Source organism: Centrocercus urophasianus, unplaced genomic scaffold (genome assembly GCF_019232065.1).
Source record: "Centrocercus urophasianus isolate 14NV4802_14NV808 unplaced genomic scaffold, USGS_Curo_1.0 seq_34, whole genome shotgun sequence".
Classification (NCBI taxonomy): domain Eukaryota; kingdom Metazoa; phylum Chordata; class Aves; order Galliformes; family Phasianidae; genus Centrocercus; species Centrocercus urophasianus.
The window spans coordinates 381888-402010 of NW_024884911.1; positions in this window are offsets into that span (position 1 = coordinate 381888).

A 20123-nucleotide genomic window follows, 5' to 3' on the forward strand; every position below is an offset into this window, starting at 1 on the left:
GACTTTGTGTTGGTCTCAGCCCATACAATATATGTAAAATCTCATCAGTCCTCTGTAAACAGGAAGTTGCCTGCAGGAGGGATTCTGAATCGCAGGCTAACGCAGCTATGAAGGCACTTCTGAGGGTCTCTGCTTACCCTCTCACTCAGACCAGGGCTTACCCAGAAAAGGTTGCTTAAGAGCAGAACTTTGTATTTCCCTTTAAGTTTCCTGAGGCTTCTGTTAGGCCGTTTCTCCAGCCCAGTGAGGTTCCTCTGAACAGCAGCCCTGCCCAGTGTGTCAGCCATTCCCACAGTTTGGTACCATGTGTAAATTTGCTGAGGGTGTGTTCTGTCTTTGGGTTGTGAATAGAGGCATTAAACAATGTTAGCCTCGTTACAGACCCCTGAGGAATGTTAGGAGTAACTGGCTGCCAGTTGGACTTTGTGCTGTTGATCTCAACTCTCTGGGACTGGAGTCTTGCCAGTTTTCCTATGCAGCTATCTGATGCACAGCAAAATGATTTGGCTATGTGTGTTCTTCAGACAATTGTGTCCAAAGCCATCTGAAGTCAAGCTAAACTGCACTGCTCTCCTCTTGTCTGCCAAGCCAATCTTCTTAGAAAGTTATCAGAGTTTTCAGGCACTGTTAACTGTGCTGATCATGCTGTCGCTTTCTTGTCCTTTTATTTTCCCAGCACTAATTATTTTCTTGGGGCTCAAGCACTTCTGGTGCCAAGCCATATCGTGAGACTTTTCCATTTCCTGAAGCTGAATGGAAAAAAAAAAAAAAAGAGATAATTGAGCAAAGATGGAAATCCCTCCGAGGAGCTGCTGAACTCCCTTTGTGTAGCTTTCTTCCTCCCCAGATCTCAAGTGCTGCGTGAGGAAAGCAAGTACTCTTCATTGCCTCAGTGCCTTGTTTTCCACTTGTGAGGTTGTCTGTGTCTTTTGGGAAAACTGGGAAGACAGCATGGGTCTGTGAGCGAGGAAGGGCTGCTGCCTTCTCATCCCTGCTGCCTTTGCACTCCTTGTCTCCTGGGCTCAGCATGGCCTTTGTGGAGCCTGGGCAGTTCTTGCTGGCAGACTCCTGATGCTGAACTTGCTGGAAACAGGAACTGCTTGTAACAATCAGTATTTTCTTGCAAAGCTTGGTTTTTAAACCATTTAAACTGACATGTAACTTACACAGAGCAGCATCCCACACTGCTTGGAAACCTCTCACAATTAACTCCCTCCAAGCTGTGTTCTGCTCAGCCCCGGGGTCCGTAGCTTTGTGTGCAGGTTCTCTTTGTCACTGAAGTCTTCCCATACACTGCAGCCTGATTTGCTACTCTCTGGCAGCACGAACTTGTTTTTTAATTCAGGCTGACTGAGAAATGTGCAGTTCAGTAGGAAAACCTCTTGTGTTTTACCCTGTGTCGACAGTGCTGGGGATTACTTTTTTACAGCCTTTAAGATCTACAGAGGTGGCACAAAGAAATTGAGTCCTGGAGCATGTGCTGATGATTTCCTGTGCTAGTTGATGCTTCAGCTGAGAGATCAGTGGGCAGGGGAGAATGGGAATGGCTGCCACTCTGCACTCTCTTGACTTGCTTTCTTCTGAAAAGATGTGATAAATTAGCAGAAACATCTCTCAGAAAATATTTTTTTCAGAAGTGACCATCCCAGTCTGTGGGCATTCATGGAGATGAGAGTGCTTTGACTCCCAGCAATTATACAGACTGCTGCTTTTGTGTCAGCTCGCACTGCCCCGTGCTGTAACTGCCAGCTGAGGTACAACCGAACGGTGTGAAAGAATTACGTATTCTTTTCCTCTTTGCCTTTTCTTAATGCCCCACGTGCCGCCCTTGGTAACGAGGTGCGGCGCAGTGGCGCGCGGTGCAATGGCGTGCAGTGCAGGGTTTGCTCGCTAGGGGGCGGTGCACCACTGAGCGCCTGCCTCCAGCGCTGCTGCCTGAAATGCTCCCAGCTGGCGTGCAGCGCGGCGCTGGGGCTGCCTGCCCTGTGTTGACACTCGGGTTACGGTTTGTCTTTACGGCGGGGATGTGATACCTGTGGTATGGAAAAACAGCGTATTCTCACCAAGCCTGCTGTGTGACTCGGGGAGGAATTTTTTACAATGAATTCTAATTAGCTTGAGCAATCTCGTCCTCTCTGTGTGTTTTTCCGGAGAGATCATGGTAACTAATAGCCCTGAGAGGTTCTCCAGGCTTTTTGGATGGTTAACATTTAACTGAAATTTCATGTTGAGCTTTGAAGCAACTCATTTGGATTGAGGTACATTAGCAGATTGACAGAGCACTGGAACTGCAGTATTGTAGTTGACAGGAGAAGCTCCAAAATTTGGTTACTGAGGCCAATGCTAGCAGAGGAATCAGGTCTGGGTTATGCAGAATTAGTGGAAAAAAAATGTTTATAATGGTATAATTTACTTCTGAAGGACCTGACACCAAAAGCATGGCACAGCATCATTTCACATCACCCAGATTCCACCTGACACGATGATTTGATGCAGGAAATCTCTTTGTGGACTGAGGTAAAAGAGGCTGAACAAATCTGCTTGGACAGAGAGAACATGAAGATCCCCCTGGATAAACACCAGTTGTTGTGAGTCTTGCTGTTTTGTCAGAACTGTTTTTAGGTGATTCCTGGTCACCTCTCTATACAACAGCATAAAGAAAACCTGCCATGGGTTTCACTTTGAAGATGCTTGAGTTAGAAAAAGTTGGCCTGTTTGCACAGTGCATGTCTGGCCTGTTCTTGCAGAAATGAAGTCTCACACTGTCCTGAACCTCACTCACCCTTCAAGTCCTGTGTGAGGCCAAAGTAAGGAGTCAGGCACTGGGCTTACGAGGAAATGTTCCTCTGCCCCATCCCAGCAGGTGGCTGGTGTGGCACAGCAGTTCCTGCAGGAAGGAATCGGGCACATTCCTGACCAGTACCACATCAGAGAGCAGGTATGAAAATGCACTGAAGTGATACTGGTAAGAAAAGCTAATGAATGATAAATACAAATCACAGAATTTCCTCTTGTGAGCATTTAAAACTTAAAATGATTGTATTTTCTGATCTTAATGATTTTGACAGCCATGGGACCACAGGGAAGCACCTGTTGGGTTTACATACTGTGTTCTTCACTACCTCCTCTGCTGTACCTGCAGCACCTGGGCACGCTGCTGTTGGGCTGGACCTGCACTGCTGCTTCTGCACATGCCCTTCCTTGCCTTCCTCTCCTTTTGGTGTCCTGCTTCTCTGGATCTCCCCATGGCTGGGTAACACCTCTGCCTGATATCTGCCTGATAATGTCTTTCTGGAGAAGGCCATGCCCTGTGCTTGGCACAAACCCTTCCCTGACCAGCACTAGCTTGAGGACCTCGCAGGCAGGAAGAAAATGTTCTTGCTGATTCTGTTCCAGTGCCTGGGCAACATCTACCAAAGTTCCTCTAGGCTGGAAAGTGCTCTGAAAGAACGGGAGCATTTTACTAGGTGTTGCTGTAGATATTCCACTGTGTCCTTACTATGAAAGCTCTGAATTTCCATGGAGATCCTTCCAATTCAGGCATTGAAAGCCTGGCACCTTGATGAGGGATGGTGAATGTCCACCAGTGCCTTCAATAGAACTCTACAAAAAATCCAGATGGGAGCAATTCCATTGTATCATTTACCTCCCATAAAAGGAAGCTTATTGTTCAAAAAGAGGGCAGTATTCTGACAGCCTTCAGTGCCGGAGTTACAGGAGTTACATCCTGCACTTCTGAATTAAACCTTAGCTGGTGGTAAAGAATTGTGAAACCGACCTCCTAGAGGGCACTGACTGCCAACTTTGGCTTTCCAACCCAATGACAATATTTCTCACATCGTACCACAGAACTCACAGCTGGGACCATTGTAAGGGTGGGCCCTGTTAGGCTCCAGGGATAAAAATTGATGGGGACCCAGCAGTTCAAGCTGTGCATCTTCGTGTGTGTGAATGCTGAAAGCCTCTGCTTGCTGGCAGAACATTCCGTTCTGCCTCAGTGCTGCAGGCACTTTGAAAAGTGGTCGGGAGTGGTGGGTTGTGGTGCAGATGGCTGGAAGGAGCCGGGCATTTAGCTGAGTGACAGAAAGTCTGCAGCAGATGCCAGGAGGCAGAAACTGGAGTTATTCCTCTCCAAGATGATGCTGGATGGTTTGGGCTTCCCAGTCACCTGTTGTGGAGAGGGGAAGACTCCTGGGTACATAGACAGCACTTGAGTGCACTAAAAGTAACTTACCTCTCACCCTGCGTTGTGCCTTGGCCGAAGGGCAGCACTGGGCTGTGTGGGGCAGAGCTGTGCCTGTAGCTGTGCTGGGGATCTCCCAGAGGCAGGGAGAGGTCTGTGTGACGGGGTGATGTGGATGGCTTCTTGCAATATTGATAGCTCCAGGGGGGTGTAAAGCAGGAATGGAGGGCAGCTCCATCCCAAGGCAGGTCACTGTGCTGAGGACTCCTCAGGCAGGGTTTCAGCTCCGTGTTTGCTGCCATCTGAGCCCTTCTTGGGCATCCTCTGCAGTCTTTGCATTGAGCAGCACCCCAGAAGTGAGCATCGGTGTCTTCCCTTTGTTCTCCAGGTCCCGTTGATGTCAGTTCTGTGGCAAGGGAATAAGAAAGATTCCTGTATCTGTCCTCGAGTCAAACAGAGCTGCTTCTGGTTCCCATGTTGTCATTGAAAAGAAGTCCAGAGCTCAAAAGATGGTTATTTTGGAGCTCTGTATTTTGTTTTTCTTTCCTTTAGCATCCATTTGCTGTACCAAAGCTCTGTTGGCTGATCAGGGTTGGCAGAACTTGTAAGTGGTGAAATGTTAATAAATCCTGGCGATGAGTCATTAGCATACAAAGCAATCCGATGACTCAGAACACAAGGTTTTTATTATCATTTTTTCAAGCACATGTATAGGTAGGAGCAATTAAAAATCTTGAGAAGAAATCTGTCTCTGAGCATCTGTTTGTGCTTTGTGAAGGCTGTGGAAGATGCTGACAAACGGGGTGGTGCTCATTTTAACTCTGAAACCCCTTTTGCCTGAGTTGTGTTCTCCTGGCCCTGCTTCTAGTCGTGTTTCTCCCCCCCGCCCTCTGTTCCAGCTCTGTTGGATGTCCTCTGAGCTTAGGAAGGAAGCACTGCAGGTGTGCGAGAGGAAGGAGTTGGTGATGTTTATTCCCCTAAAATGCACTTGAAGCCTCAGTCAGGGTGCTGGGGTCACTGGGTCAGAGTCATCATGGACTTGTGAAATGATGTCATCGGAGCAACAACAAAGCATCCCATCCAGTAGGTCACGGCCTGATTTGTTACCAGCACCGTTCTCTGCTTAATCTCTAGTGAGCAATCGGGTAATTAGTAAGGACTTCTTACAGGCAGCTTCCTTAAGGAGAGGCCAAGGGGGAGAGAAGGGATCTGTGTTCCTGCTCACCTGGCACTGCTGTGCTTGTGGGCTTTGGCTGCGGTGTGTATGGAGGTGCAGGAAGCACCTGGTGTCCTCCCAGGGAAGCTCAGAGTCCCTTCCAAAAAGCCAATTGTTGTGACCAGGCAGATATGCAGATTAACCCTGATTTATGGTTCCAAAACAATTATTGCTGCTTTTCTCTGGTGCCCCTTAGAGGTTCTGTGAGCTCTGTCAACTTGAGGAAGAGTGGGTTTGCCAGGTCAGTCAGCTGTGGCAGCTTCCAAGTGGAAGAATGGGGTGATGGTGCTTCCAAGAAGCTTGGATGAAGGTGATCCTTGGTGTTACAACATGCCCTTGGGGCTGTGATGAATATGAATAGTAAGTGACACCTACCAGCTTTCTTAAAAACATCTCTTGAGAGTCATAGAAGCATTGCGTTTGGAAAAGACCTCCAAAGACCGAATAGTCAGCCTGTCCACCTACCACCAGTGCTGCCCACTGACCACATCCCAGCTTCCACAGTTCCTGAGCACTTCAGGGACAGTGCCTCCCCCACCTCCCTGCGCTGTAGAGACCTGAATCATCGTTGACCACAACTCTCCAGTGCAGCTATCCATCCAAATCCCCGCCCACCAAGCAGTCCATCCATCACATCTCTACCTCTCCCGTTTGGAGCTGTGGATGTTCTGTGGGACTGTGCCAAATGCTTTGCCCTAATCCAGGTTGAGACGTGCAGGTGGTTCAGGTATCCAGGATTTTCTTCCAGCCCAACCAGTTGGACTGAGTGCCTTGGATGAAGGAGACCGGCCTTATTGCCATCCTGCTTTTACAAAGGAATAGCAGATCTCAGCTCAGCCTTGGGGAACTTCTGCTGTGCCAGTTCTTTCATGCAGCCTTTATCCAGATTTGACCTACTTGTCATTTTTGTACAAACAGTTGTCAGAAAGCAGCAGGGATAGAGAGAGAAGATGCATCTGAGGAGTGCTGGCTCTTCGTTAGAACATTGCAGAGCAGTGCAAATGGCAGCGGCAGCCTGCAGGTAGGGATGTTTCAGCACACAGGTGTCTGTGTTACCTGATAGTCATGCACGCACACTTCACTGCACGTCTGTCAGATGCTGCTGGCTGTCACTGCGTGCAGCTGCCCAGCTGATATTCACTGCATCCCTTTGGAGCTCCCAGCACACTGCTGCCTGCTCCAGGACCAACAGCTCAGGGCTCGTTGGTAGGATCTGAAATGGGATCTTTCTGCTTCCCCAGGGCTGCAGGAGGTTCCCAAATAAAGCCAACCCAGATTGACACCAACACGCATCAGTCAGGCACGGTGCTTCCCTCTCCATGTATTTAGCAGCAAGAATTCACACCTCGTCCTACGCGTGATCCTTAGCAAACACTGGCATTCTGCTCCTCACCGCAAGGTGAAGCAGAGCAGAGGAAAATGTTCCAAAGAAATGTGTACAGAAATGAAACAAGAGCAACCCCAGCTTTTGGTAGAGTTGATCAGACTGCTCATAGCAAGTATTTTTCTTCTTATTATTATTTTTTTAATCATTAGTGAAAGAGCTCCCAGCTCGCGAGTAGTCACTGTTTGGAAACCAGTTACCACAGTATGAGCTGCCAGCCCTGGCAGTAGCTCAGGGCTGGTTGGCTTTCTACCTTACATGTCACTAAGCATGGATTGGTGATGTTCTTAAGGCTGGAATTGTGTGATAGGGCTCAGGTGACTGCTTAAAGACTTAAGAGGCATTGCAGATGTAGGCAGTGTTTGCATGGATGCTGAGGATGGCAAAGGGCAGAGGCAGGGTGGTTAATTCTTTGGCTGCTGGGCTTTTAGGAGGAGCAGCAATCAATCCAGCTGTAATGTACACCAACAAGAAGATTATTTTTTAATGATTTTGTATTCATAAGTTGGAGCCCCTGGCACAAAAGCAGGATTAAGCTGCTACGTGTTACTCTGCCTGCCTTGCCATGTAATTTCTCTCTGATTCCGTGCAAAGTGCGGCTCCTAGGAACAAAGGAGTCACGCTGCCCTTACTCATTAAGAGCTGTGTGTGTAGGACACATCGGCGCTGTCTTTAGACTAAAAGCCCTCCCGTGTGACTGGTGCCATCCGACCATCTCCTGCCTCCTGGCAACTGCCGCTGTTGCCATGGGAACGCAGCTCCGCTTTAACGCAGAGCCCCAACATTCCCCTTTTTCATTCACTCTCTCACTCCATCTGTGAGTTCTGCTGCTCCGAATCCGGAGTTACTCAGCACTTCTGAACTCATTAATGAAACATTAGTTAGCAGAAGGAAAGCCACGCGATGCTTTGGGCTGTGGCTGTGCCGTTGGGCTCCTTTACTACGCAGACACAGCGTGATCAGCATCCCTACCTGCCTTTGTCTTTGTGCAACCGGAGCTGCCTGCATCCCCGGCTTCTGTGCACATGGCTGCAGCTGCACAGCCAAGGGCAAGAGTTTCTTCCTTTCAATATCTAAGGGGCTTTAAGAAGGAAGGGGACAGAAGTCTACCTGATAGCACAAGGGGAAATGGCTTTCAACTACAAGAAGGGAGATTCAGGTTGGATAGAAGGGAGAAGTTTGTTTGCAGTAAGGGCAGTGAGGCACTGCACAGGTTGCACAGAGAGCTGGTGGTGCCCCATCCCTGCAGACAGCCAAGGTCAGGCTGCTGGGGCTCTGAGCACTGCTGGAGCTGTGGGTGTCCCTGAGCACTGCAGGGAGTGGGACATGATGGCCTTTAAGGTCCCTTCCAACTTAAGTAATTCTGTGATACAACCTCAAGAGTGCAGGTAACACAAGCAGTGGATTCACATCCTGCTGATGGGCTCCTGGGGAGGCTGGGAGGGATGCAGCTGCTGTGCTTCTCTTTGAAGCATCATAGTGAGCCGGGTGTCCAACAGCCACCCTGACCTCCCACAGGGGTTGAGTTTTGTTTGTTCTGCCCTCTGCATATATACAGCTGTCTGAACAAGAGCGGACCATGCTTTTGTCCTACTGGAGAAGTACTGCATGGGGTCCTGCAGGCAGGAAAGGAGAGGTTCTGGTGCTGCGTCCACCTCTACTGAGCAGAGTCCTGTGCTGCTGAGCAGAACGGGGCCAAGGGGCTGGGAGAGGGGCTGTGCTGTGGGGCAGCCTCTCAGGTGGTGGTTTGGGTTGGAAGGGTCCTCACAGCCCCCAGCCCCCCCGCCATGGGCTGCCCCCCAGGTCGGGATGCCTAGGGTCCATCCGTGGCCTTGGGCACCTCCGTGGACGGGCACCCACAGCTCTGGCAGCAGTGCCAGTGCAGCACTGGAGTTTTCCTGACCGCTGGGAACCCCCTGAGAGCTTAAATGTGGGATAACAGCAGTGAGGATTTAAGTAAGGGCTACAGCAAGGAGAATGACACGAGAGTGCAAAGAGCAGGAGAAAAGATTTCTCAGCTGCAGAGCACTCAGCGATGCTGCAAATCAACATCGGCTGGCTGCAGACCTGAGATGCTGGGAGGAAGCTCGGAGGTTCCCTCGTCACCAACAGCTTCGCTGCGTTCCTCGCAGGCTCCGGCTGTCAGCACGGCATCCAGCGCTCCCGCCGCCAACCACCGGGAGCTGCCGCCGCGCTGCTCCCAGATAGAAGCGCAGGGAGCTGCGCGGGGATGCAGACAAAGCACGAGGGAGACAGAAGGGATGGAGATGTGAGCCGCTCCGCTAACGGAGCCCTCCGGAGCCTCTGCGGCCGCGTTGATGCTGCTTGGCGCAGGGCAGCGGCCGGTCGTTCCCAAGGGAGGCTCTTACAGCATTGATCGGCTCTGCACAAAGCCCGGCTGCGAGCTGCTCCCCAGCAGCCACCCTTCCCTGCATCCTCCTCCTCCTGTCCCCGAGAGCCCCCCGGCCGAGCTGCCCTCGGAGCAAATTTGCCCTAGGAGCAAATGCCACCTGTACCCAATGAGGCAGATCCCGAAGTGCCGCGAATGGATCCCAGGATTCTCATTTTCCTTCTCTACGTGATGATCCTCCACGAGCTGGTGAGCGGCTGGATGGAGTACCAGAAGCAGATCGCCAAGCCCAAGAAGCAGGCAGGGCCGGTCTGGTCCTCCAGGTGAGTTCCTGCCGTGTGCTTTGGGAGGAGGACTCGGGTCTGCGCAGGTGGGAGCCCTTTGTGTGCACAGCCATCCCTATGGAGGTGTGTGTCTGTCATCTGCTGTGTGCCGATGCACAGAGGTAGGATTAGGTCCGTTAATCTTTTGAGCCTCTGTTGTCTGGATGCATCTTGTGTCTGACACACAGATACCCACAATTTGGGGCTTTTTCTTCTCGGAAATGCGTGTAACTCAGCACGTTCCCAATCAGCACAGCTGGGACAGCAGGCTGCAGCGCTCGGGGCAGGCAGGGCTCCTCAACGAGACACAAAGCTCTGCGGGCAGTCAGTTTGTGTCACTGCTCCCATCCCCTCCCACCCACCGCTCTGATCCCCTCTTGTTCTCTGCCCAACAACACAACCAGGCTCCAGAAATAAAGATGTAAGAGGAAAACCCTCCACCCCCTTAAAATTCAGATACGTTTCTGCAAACACCGTTCACGTGTTGGTCACTCCATGTAGTGTTCAGGATGATTGTGGCTTTGATGTTGCTGGGGTTCTGTAAAGGACGATCTCTTTGGCAGCTCTGCATTGGCTGCACCCTGGGACTCACTCGCTCCCTGCAGGTTTCAGCCACAGCACCAACATGCCATGGCTTCACGCCCGGCTGATGCCTGTGACCCAGTTTGATGCTCCATCAGCAGAGCTCACAGCTCACCATTAATCCTAATCCCTCGTTGTGCAGCAGTCCCAGCAGCAGTGAGCCCCATGGGAGGGATGTCCTGGATCCCACTGGCAGTGCTGGGTCACCTGTCCTCACCTGTCCTTTCAACTGCAGCTCAGGGGTGAATTTGCTGCCCAAACTCCTGGACCAGCAAAGCTGAAGCACCTTTTTCTGGGTAGTCATACCCTGGGAACATGGCATGGGTGCAGGCATCTCCAGTGGGGAAATAGCTCAAAGAAGAGCAGAGGGAGGCATTGGAGAATGACTTGCCTCAATCTGAGGTACCCCAGTGTAGAAAAAAGGGTGTGATGCAGAAAATTTAATGAATATTTTATGTACCAGCAGCCAGCAAACAACTTGCATTCAGCAGCCAGGGTGGTGTTGTATGATGGTATAAAACACAAAGCCAAAAAAACCCAAAACACAAAGCCCTGAGAGCTGGCATCCAACCCAGCCTGCTTTGGGGCCTGGGACCAGGCAGGAGGAGCTGTGCACCCTGTGGGTGTCCCCCCCTTTTCTGAGCTGAACAATGTGGGTGAGGGGCTGCTGCCATCGGAGAGATGAGGGCTGTTGGATTTTAGGATATGCAGACATTGCAGGAAGGCACCCGAGCTGAGATCAAGAGGGACGCATGCTGACCGGTTGGGGGAAGCTCCCACCATCTCCTCTGCCTGCTACTTTAATGTAATTAATTCAAAAACCAATTAGGGAATGAAGTTATAAAGCAGCAGGCTAATGAGGACATGACAAAGCTGCCTCTTGGCTGTACCCGCAGCGCAGGGAGGGATTTCAGGGCTCGTCCTCCTTTTGTGGACAGCGAGCAGTGGCAAGCTGTGCTGTAAAGCTGCTTTTCCTCCCTCTCCTAACCCTTCCCTGGCTGTTTCCCTCTGCAGCAAAGCAGCTCACAGCTGCCCCGTTCCCATCTCACCTCCGCTCCCCACCCGTGGGCACAGCAGGGTGATGGCAGTTGGGGTTGCAGGAGGAGCGATGCTGAGCAGCAGTGAGAAAGAGGAGAGATCTAATTCCTGGCCCCAGAGATCACCCCTGCACCCCATTTCTGCCGGGAGGAGAGGGGATGTGTATTCCCTCTATGAATTTAGGTGTAAATCCCCACAGGCGCTCTGCTGCGCCCCACGTCACACTGCTGGCACTGTGTTTAGCCTGTGCCAGAGCTGCCAGGAGTCCTTGAGACAGCTTCAGCAGCCTTTGGCTGAAAGTGAGGAGGTGGAATGAAGGCAGCGGAGCCCTGGGGAAGCGCTGGGTCGGTTATGGTGCTGCTGCAGGGAAAAGCACTCAAAGGGTTTGAAGTGGGAGTTCGGAAGGGCTTGGTGTTCACCAGTCCTCCTGGTGTGAGGGGACAGACCTCAGGGCTCTCGTGAGCCGCTCACAGGCTCCTGTGTGTGCACCTCCACTGGGCAGCTGCTTCCCACAAACGGCCCCATCGCTGGGGCAGCCCCACAGCCACCACGCAGGGAAGGGTCACCCCTCTGTCTCTCCGGGTACCTCAGACATGGGGACAGCAGGCCTTGCTCCATCAGGACCACGTTCCCAAACCACATAGGAGCAGGGAGCCACTGACCCCATCTTGCTTTGCTCCCCACCAGCAGCACCACCAGGCAGAGCCACTCCAGCTTCGCCAGGCCGCTGGTCCACTCAGTGCGCAGGGAGCGGCACCGGGACTGGAGGAAACCGGGACGGATCATCAGGAAGGCATGAGGCCCAGGGAGCCCACGGCCCACATGGAGCGGGGATGGTGGCCCCAAGGTGCACAGCCAGCATCGGCCACACCAGTCAAGGCTTTGGCCACCCGACATGGCAAGATGACTCTTCAGTCTTTCCCTTTGAGTAGACAGAGATCAGATTTCTTTGGGGAAGGATGGAATTTGCTCCTTGGTCAACCGTGAGAAGCCTTCAAATGAGCCTCCATTGCCCAATGGGAGGGAAGGCGTTGGGGTCTGGTCCTCTGCAGGGCACCCAGCACTGAAAGCCCCCATGGCTCTGCTGGTCCCCGCCAACCTCACTGTGCAGTGTTTCTGCTTTTTGTCACCGTTGCTCTGTGGTGGAAGAGGGGAAGCGCTGGGTACTGGTGCCATTTGTGCAACGGCCCTGTAATTAGATTTCTTTGCAGCCTTCCCAGCAGATGAGCCAAGTGTAAGAGCGACTTCCTAATGAGCAGATAGAAGGGAAAGGAATACACGTTGCTCTTTTATTAGGGTCTGTGATTTAGGTGTAAAATTAGATTTTAAAGGCAGGAGTCAGCTCTCATGTCCTGCCCAGCAGCTGTGTGCAGAATGGGCCATCGCTGGGCGCTGCAGGATTCCAGCACCGCGCTCCTGCAGCTCGTGCTCAGGGCAGAGCTGGCTGCCTTGTTTGCTGAACGTCTTGCTTGTTTGCCACGTCTGCCTCCAACACAGCCTGTTTTCCTCTCTGCCAACCATTCACAAGCCTGACTCAGGCTGGGTGATGCGTAATGCAGAAGCAGATAGGGAAGGACCTTGGGGTGGGTCGGGCATTCCTCAGCACAAACAGCCGCTGGTGCTGCCCCTGGGAAGACAGCTCAGAGACGGAGCCTCAGCTCTTAGAGCGGGCAGAGCTTTGTCCACCTGAGATGGGGCGAGCGCTGCGTGTCCTGAGGCAGAAGCAGTCAGGGATTTTCTGCTCAGTTCAGAGAACAAACATGCAGAGATGCCTCAGCTCCGCGATGCTGTGGCTGCTCCCCGAGGCGTCCGCCCCAACAATGCCGGCACATCCGCAGCAAACAGAGCAGCGAGTAGAAAGGTGTTGGGGAAAAATGCTGGGAGGCGTTTCTGGCTGCTTTGCTTTCCCGGCATTCAGCCCCCCCAGGGTTATGGGGACCTGGCTGGGTGTCCCATGCCCTCCCATTGGGAGCAGGCAGTGTGCAGAGGTCTGCATTCACTCGCAGGGCAGCGCAGGACGAAGCTCCCAGCACCAGCAGGACAGACAGACCTGAACTGGACCGACGGACATCCAAATCGCTGCATCCCGAGAGCGGACAGCCTTGCTCTGCTGATCACACACTGGATTTATCCCTGTATGTCTCCTCCCAATAAACTCCTCTACACTCACCTTGTTCAGGTGTCTCTCATTCCACCCTGTTTGTCTGCTTGCTGCTTTGGCTTTCCCAGGGAGCCGCATGGGCTGCTGGCAGCGCACGGGGTGACTCAGTGGGGCTAAAAGCAGCTTCAGAGCTGAACGTGTGGCACAAACGTTTGTTCCCTTGTTCTTTCTGCAGGGGAACGCGTGGCTGCAATCCAGGGATTTGTTTTTGATGCTTGTAGGCTTTGCTTTGTTTTTGTTGCTGTTCCTTTCCTACAAATGCTCAGGTTGCTCTGCAGCGATGCTGGGCGCTGGTCTGGATCCAGCTCAGCTCCAATCCTGCTGTTGTTTTTGAGGTAAGCAAATGGCTGATGGCCACATCCAGCACGCAGCCAGCCCTGAGCGAACAGAACAATGTGATTTAATTGCACGTTTCTCCATCCAACAGAGCCAGGAGAGACCAAAGGTGCCCGAAAATGCATCAGCCACGAGGACACCTCCCAGCCCTGCTTCTCCCCATCCCTGAGCAACCAGCCGTTCCCCCAGCAGGGCTGAGCACTGTGGGGATTTGGGATGGGCTGTGGGGGCAGTGCTGGCTGCTGGCAGTGAGGTCTGGCAGCAGAAGGGGGGAAGTCGGTCGGCCGCGTGCCAGTTGTGCTGTAACAAATCTGCCAGATAATTGTAGTGTGGGGGATGCTGGGATTGTAAATGCAGAGGCTTTTGGAGCCAGAGAGTAACGGCATCATTCATTTCATCTTCTCCTGTCAGTCAGCAGTGGTGTGTGAGCAGCTCCCACAGCTCCTCGCTGCCGTCCTCTTTGCTTTGCAGCACACAGAGCAGCTGCAGGTCCTCCTGCACGGCACAGCACCAACCTGAAGCTCATCTGGTGCAGCACAACGCAGGTCGGTCTGGGAGAAGATCTTGAGAAAGCTGTGCTCGTTCCCCTGGTTCATCCCTCTGTCCAAGGGACGGCTGGGCTCATCAAAACTGCACTTGAAAAGAGGGGCTGCATTTTTCCTATGTGGATTTCTTGGGAATGCTGAAGCAGCAAAGCCCTCTCAGGGGAAGAAGGGAATAGAGAGAGAATTTCTGCCTAAAGTCATGAAGTGGGAGAACACCAGCCAAGGCTGCTGCCCATGAATGCTTTGTGCTGCTTCTTTCCTGGCAGGAGCAGCACAGGAGTGCTGAGCCAAGGAGGCTGCAGGCCCTGAGCACCAGCAGCATTCTCCTGCCCCCACGCCCTGTCCCTGCACATCAGCATCCATCTCCCCAGCCCCTGTGATCCCAACCCAGGTGCTGCTGGGCCCCAACCAGACTCCTGCTCCCCACACGTCAGCTCTTTCCAGAGAGAAGTGTGGGGTGTAGGCATGGAGCCACAGGTGAGGGGTAAAGGCAGAGGATGCACAGATGGGGAAAGGTGCTTCACCTGCCTGGTAGGAAACCCAGACCGTTGGAAAGTCCTGGGGTTGGAAGTACGAGTGACTGCTCGTGGATCTGCCCTTGTCCCTGAATGGCAGAGCAAGGATCTTCCTGCACCCTGCTCTGGGTGGCTTCCAGGGAGAAGGATGGGGGAAGGATGCAAAATTTTGGAAACTAACTGCAGATTCTGTCCTGTTTCAGTTTGTTGCCTGGCCAGACCCCTGCCAGGGGCTGCTCTCATCCATGCAGGATGCGGTTTGAAGGCTCTGACTGCTGCAGCTCCAAACTCCCAATGGGAAGCAAAGTGCAAAAAAAGTTCAGTGTTCTGAAGAGTGGGCAGAGCTGGAACATCACTGCCCTCAGTGCCATGGGCTCCAGCCCCTCCTCGTGCCCTGCCTCAATTCCCCTCTGTAGGACAGCCAGGAAAGCGGAGCTGTGCTGGATCAGTGCAGCTGCACCTCTGAGCACGTTTTGTGTCCATAGAGGGAGGCAAATTATGGGGAAGAAGGAGCTGAAGATGCAGGGAGAGGAGAGGCTTGGGTTTATTCAGAGGCAGTGGCCTGAAGCCGTGCCAGGAGAGGTTGGGTGGGTGTTAGGAAACATTTCTTCTCCAGAACAGTGGTGATGCAGTGGCATGGGCTGCCCAGCGGTGGACTCACCATCACCAGGGGTGCTCAGAACCATGGGGATGTGGCACTGAGGTCAGTGGGATGGGTTGGGTTTGGACTTGGGCATCTCTGAGGTCATTTCCAGCCTTCATGATCCTATGGTTCTATATTTAAGCTTTGCTGTAAATGTGCTCCATGACTGTGATGTCAGATCCACGTTTCACTTCTCCATCTCCAAAATGCATCTGACTGCCCTTCCCTTTCCTGCCTTTCCTCTTTCAGCAGAATGCCAACAGCTGCACATTGTGCCCATGGTTTTCTTTTTGTATGAGCCAAACCAGGCACGGGAACCTTGACGTCGTCTGAGGTTTCTGCAGGGCGCTGTGATGACCCTAAAAGCAGGACAACAGGGAGCAGCACTTTTAAGAAGCGACTGGGAGACTCAATTTTCCAGCCTGGCTTCTCTCTGCTAAACAATTCCTTGGCTGACCCCTGCCCACCTGCCTGGCAGGGGGCTGTCCTGCAGCTTAACTCAATTTGTGTGTGCAGCAGGCCTCGTGAGACCAGCTGGAAGGCACTGTTAGTAACATCACTGCTGGATGGACCCTATTGCAAAGCCCAGGTGGGCTCCTGCCCTGCCCTGCACAGGCACTGAGCAGCTGCTTGGCTCCGGGCTCTTGCTTACAGGAGGAAACATTTTGGTGTTCCTGAGCTGGTGTGTAACTGAGGGGGCCTTTGCGTGGGGCTGTGCTCACGCCTGGCAAAGTGTGCAGCAGAAAGCTGAAGGCTCGTATTCAAACCAAGGTGAGCAAGTGGTGGGGAGGGCCCACATCAGGATAATCTTTTTGCTCCAGCAGGAAACATAACTCGAATGATTTTGATGCTGAATGCTTTTTCAGGTCAATGTTCACCTTTCTAGCTTTAACATTCTTTCCTATGAGAGCAGTGAGGTGCTGGAACAGCTGCCCAGAGAGGCTGTGATGCCCCGTCCATCCCTGGAGGTGTTCAAGGCCAGGTTGGATGGGGCCCTGGGCTGCTCTGAAATGTGGAGGTTGGTGGCCCTGCGTGTGGCAGGGGGTTGGAGCTTCGTGATCCTTGAGGTCCCTTCCAACCCTGGCCATTCTGTGATGCTGTGATTCTGTGAACTAACTGGCCGTCAGTCACACAAGTGCAGCCATCCTGCATCTCATCCTACACTTAACAGCCCAACGCTGCCCTGCTCCAACCACCACAAATCACTCTCCAGTATGGCTGTGCCTCTTGTCCTGGGGCCCAATGCTGGGCACGCTCTCCAGCTGTGGCCTCGTGCTGCGTGCTGTGCTCCAGCCCCAACCCCACTTCAGACATTTGTTCTTAGGGAAATTTTTGGACTTGGTCTGTATTCACTTGCTGTGAAAAATGCCTTTAAGCTTTTGATGCTTCAAGGTGATTCTTACTCCTTTCTGATATGAAGCAACGAGGAAGAGCACTTCCAAAGGGCATTCGGTTTGCAAGGCAAACTCCTTTTGATCCAGGCTTTGAGCAAAGGTGAAGTGCTGATATTTTCAGACTGCTGACCTCTGCCTCTCTTAGGTCTCAGGACCCTGACACCATTTTTTCCACCCCAGTGTAAGCCAACCCACATTGGTTCCCCAGCTCTAAATCCCAACTCAGCCCTGAAGCACAGAAGTGTTCCGATCAGCAAACGGTTCGTCCCATCAGATGTTGGTCTCCTGTATCACAGAACCATAGAATGGCCTGGGTTGCAAAGGAGCACAATGCTCATCCAGCTCCAACCCCCTGCTGTGTGCAGGTCACCAACCAGCAGCCCAGGCTGCCCAGAGCCACGTCCAGCCTGGCCTTGAATGCCTGCAGGGATGGGGCATCCACAGCCTCCTTGGGCAACCTGTGCCAGTGCCTCACCACCATCTGGAGAAAAACTTCCTCCTAAGAGGAGGACCCTCAGTCAGAATCCTGCCAACCACTGAACAGCCACAGGCAGTGCTGTGGTGGCAGTGCTGGGAACACACAGATCCCACTCTGTGCAGCTCCAGCAGCTCCCAGTTTAACTCTTAGTACCCCATGAGCAGCACAGCAGTGCTGGTGCCGTGGATGAGGAGTTGCTCAAGCACCCAAACCCACAGAAATATGCTGGAGCACAGGGAGGTGGAGCACAGCGGATGGTGCCCGGCCACAATAACTTTTGGATTAAACCAAAGGTTTCTTCCCGGCAGACACCAACCCCAAAGCACGTGCCAGGCTTTGCAAAGCACAGCAGTGCAGTGCTGAGGTTTGCATTGCGGTTCGACTGTTCTGTGCTGTATGGTGCTCCGTGTGCCACACTGCACTGAGGTTTGCAACGCGTGCCGCTGCATGTGAGGGAGCAAAACTGCTGCTGGCACAGGCTGTGGAGCTGGCAGCCCCAATCCAGTCTGTGGGCAGCAGGCACTGCCAGAACCTGCTTGCCCGGCAGCACCGATGGCCGCAGCCCCACATTTTTGGTTGATGACTTACAAATGGGTTTCCTGTTTGGGAGATGATGGGGTGCAGCCACAGCCCATGTGAGCCCACCGTGCCAAAGCCCAGCTCAGCCCTGCTGTGTTTGCTGGGTGCTGCCTTGGCTCGGTGCCGTTGCGAAAGGTTTCTTCCTGTTCCAGCAGCGCAGTGACAGAGAGCTGGGGCTGCTCATCGCTGAGTTAGCTTTAAAATAGTGGCAAGGGTTGCGGTCTGTGCTCTCGTCATTGCCTTGGGATACGACTCAGGGGGGACTGAGGTGCTTTTTAACGTTTATCACATAGCAGGAAATGGAAAATGTGCAGGTTTGGCAATGGGGGTGGTTGCACAGAGCCGAGAGATGGAGACTTCAATGCCGCATCCCTTGAGCTCTGTGAACCAGGGGCTTTGCAGTGCCTTCTGCTGGCCCAGCGCTAACAAAGCTGCTCAGAACTCCACAGTCAATGGGTGCTGAGGCTGAGAAATGTTTGCTGGAGGGTCTGCATGAAGAGAGCCTTGGGATGGCCCCAGCACCACTTCTGGTTGACAAAAGCCATTCCCTGGAACCTGTCCCATTGCCTCTGCCCAGACTCATCGTGTCAGCAGTGCTGCTTGGCTGGGAAAGGGACGCTCATGAGCTGCTCCTAGAAGACATTTATTTTCTTCCCATTGTGGAGCCTTTCCAAGCTGAACCTTGTCAGCACTGAGGAGCAGCAGGGGCATCCCTTGTGGATGCCATCTCCTCCGGCACCCCTGCAGCTGGAATAGCACAGCTCAGAGCAGCAGGAGGAGAGCAGAAGGAGAGCACAGTGTGTGAGCCTGGAGGGAGTGAGCTGCCCAAGGAGAAAAAAACAAAGGTCTGCACAGAAAGCTGGAGTCTGGGGCCACAAACTTGTGCATGCAGCTCCATCATTTGTCCATCCATCCACACACAGTTCCGTCCATGTGTCTGTCTGTCCATCTATCCAAATGGATGTCCGCCCATGTTGTGCTGGTTGGGTGAGGGCTGCACGGTGTGCTGTGGGACGCTGTGGACAGTGTCACCCTGGGGCTGATAGGGACATTTCTGGGTGGAAATCCCAGCCCTGGCAGTGCTGTGCTGGCGCCGTCCTGCTCTCGCTGCATCCTTCCACGTGCAGCAAAGCACATGAGAAATCTCAATGGTTTTGGTGGAGCACTTTTGTCCCTTGTGCCATTTCCCTCCTTCCTCTCCTAGGATGAGCACAACCCAGCGCTGCACACCCACCAGGTGCTGCTGGAGAGGCGGAAAACCCTTGTGTCCCCAGGGGCGCCAGCTGAGCGCTCTGGTGCCTGTGAGGGATTTTCTGCCTTTGCATCTGGGAGGAAAGATGCTGAGCCTCCTTGGGGCATCGTGAGCTTCGGCAGTGATGTGAGCCAGCTCCAAACAAACAGCGAGTGCCTGGGCTCCAGCCAGGTTCCTGGCAGATGGAAACCCTGGGTGAATGTAAGAGTTTGCTTTTGCTGACCTCCATAGGAAGCCATGTCCCTGCTCATGCCAGGAGAGCTGGTTTTTCACACTGCTGGGTCACTGACACTGAGATCTCTGGGTGATGGCTCTGGAAGCAGTGGACAGCCTCCCTTGCAGTTACTGTGCAGGCAGCCAGAGGTGCAATGGAGGAGTTCAGTGCAGAGCCTTGCAGGAGGCAGTGCAATGACTTTGTGCATGTCAGATGAAGAGAGGGAGCAGAGGTGCAGCCTGCTTTGACCCCTAGTGTGGGCAGCTCCCATCCCGGCACAGCTGGCAATGCAAGGTGCTGCTGATCAGCTAAATGAGGGTGAGTGTATGGGCACTCAATGGCTGCACCTCCCCCAGCATCCAGGGGTGATGCTTCAGGTGTGGGCAATGCTCACAGGGTGGGGCAATGGAAGAGGCTCCATTTCAAGCTCTGCAGTGTGCAGGTGGGGTTTGGGTCAGGGGCACAGGATGGGCACACAGGGAGGCGGGGGTGGGTTGAGGAAGAGCAGAAAGAGCAGACTCACACCAACTGCATCTGCTGGTGGGATTAAAGCCAGCATGGATGGAGGCACTTTGATAGGGAACAGCAGCACTGCCTTTCAAAAGCATCTGCTTGCAAAATGGCTTGAGCCATGCCAAACTAAGGCTCTTAGTGGTTCTTGTTGCTTGTTTTCACTTGGGCAGGGTGAGCTGCAGCCTGGGCAGGTTCTGTGCCCAAAGCACTCAGCACACCCGGGTGCCCTGCTGCAGGCTGACACAGAGCCAGCTTGTGCCAAAATCAGCGTGTTTGTGCAAAAGGCTGCAAAGGGGCAGCTTGGAGCTGTAAGAAACAAAACAAAGCTTTTGCCAAAGAAATCTCTCCCAGCCGCACTGATGGCCTCAGAGCACAACACAGCACCTCTGTAGGTCCCGTGTGGCCAAGGCCAAGTGC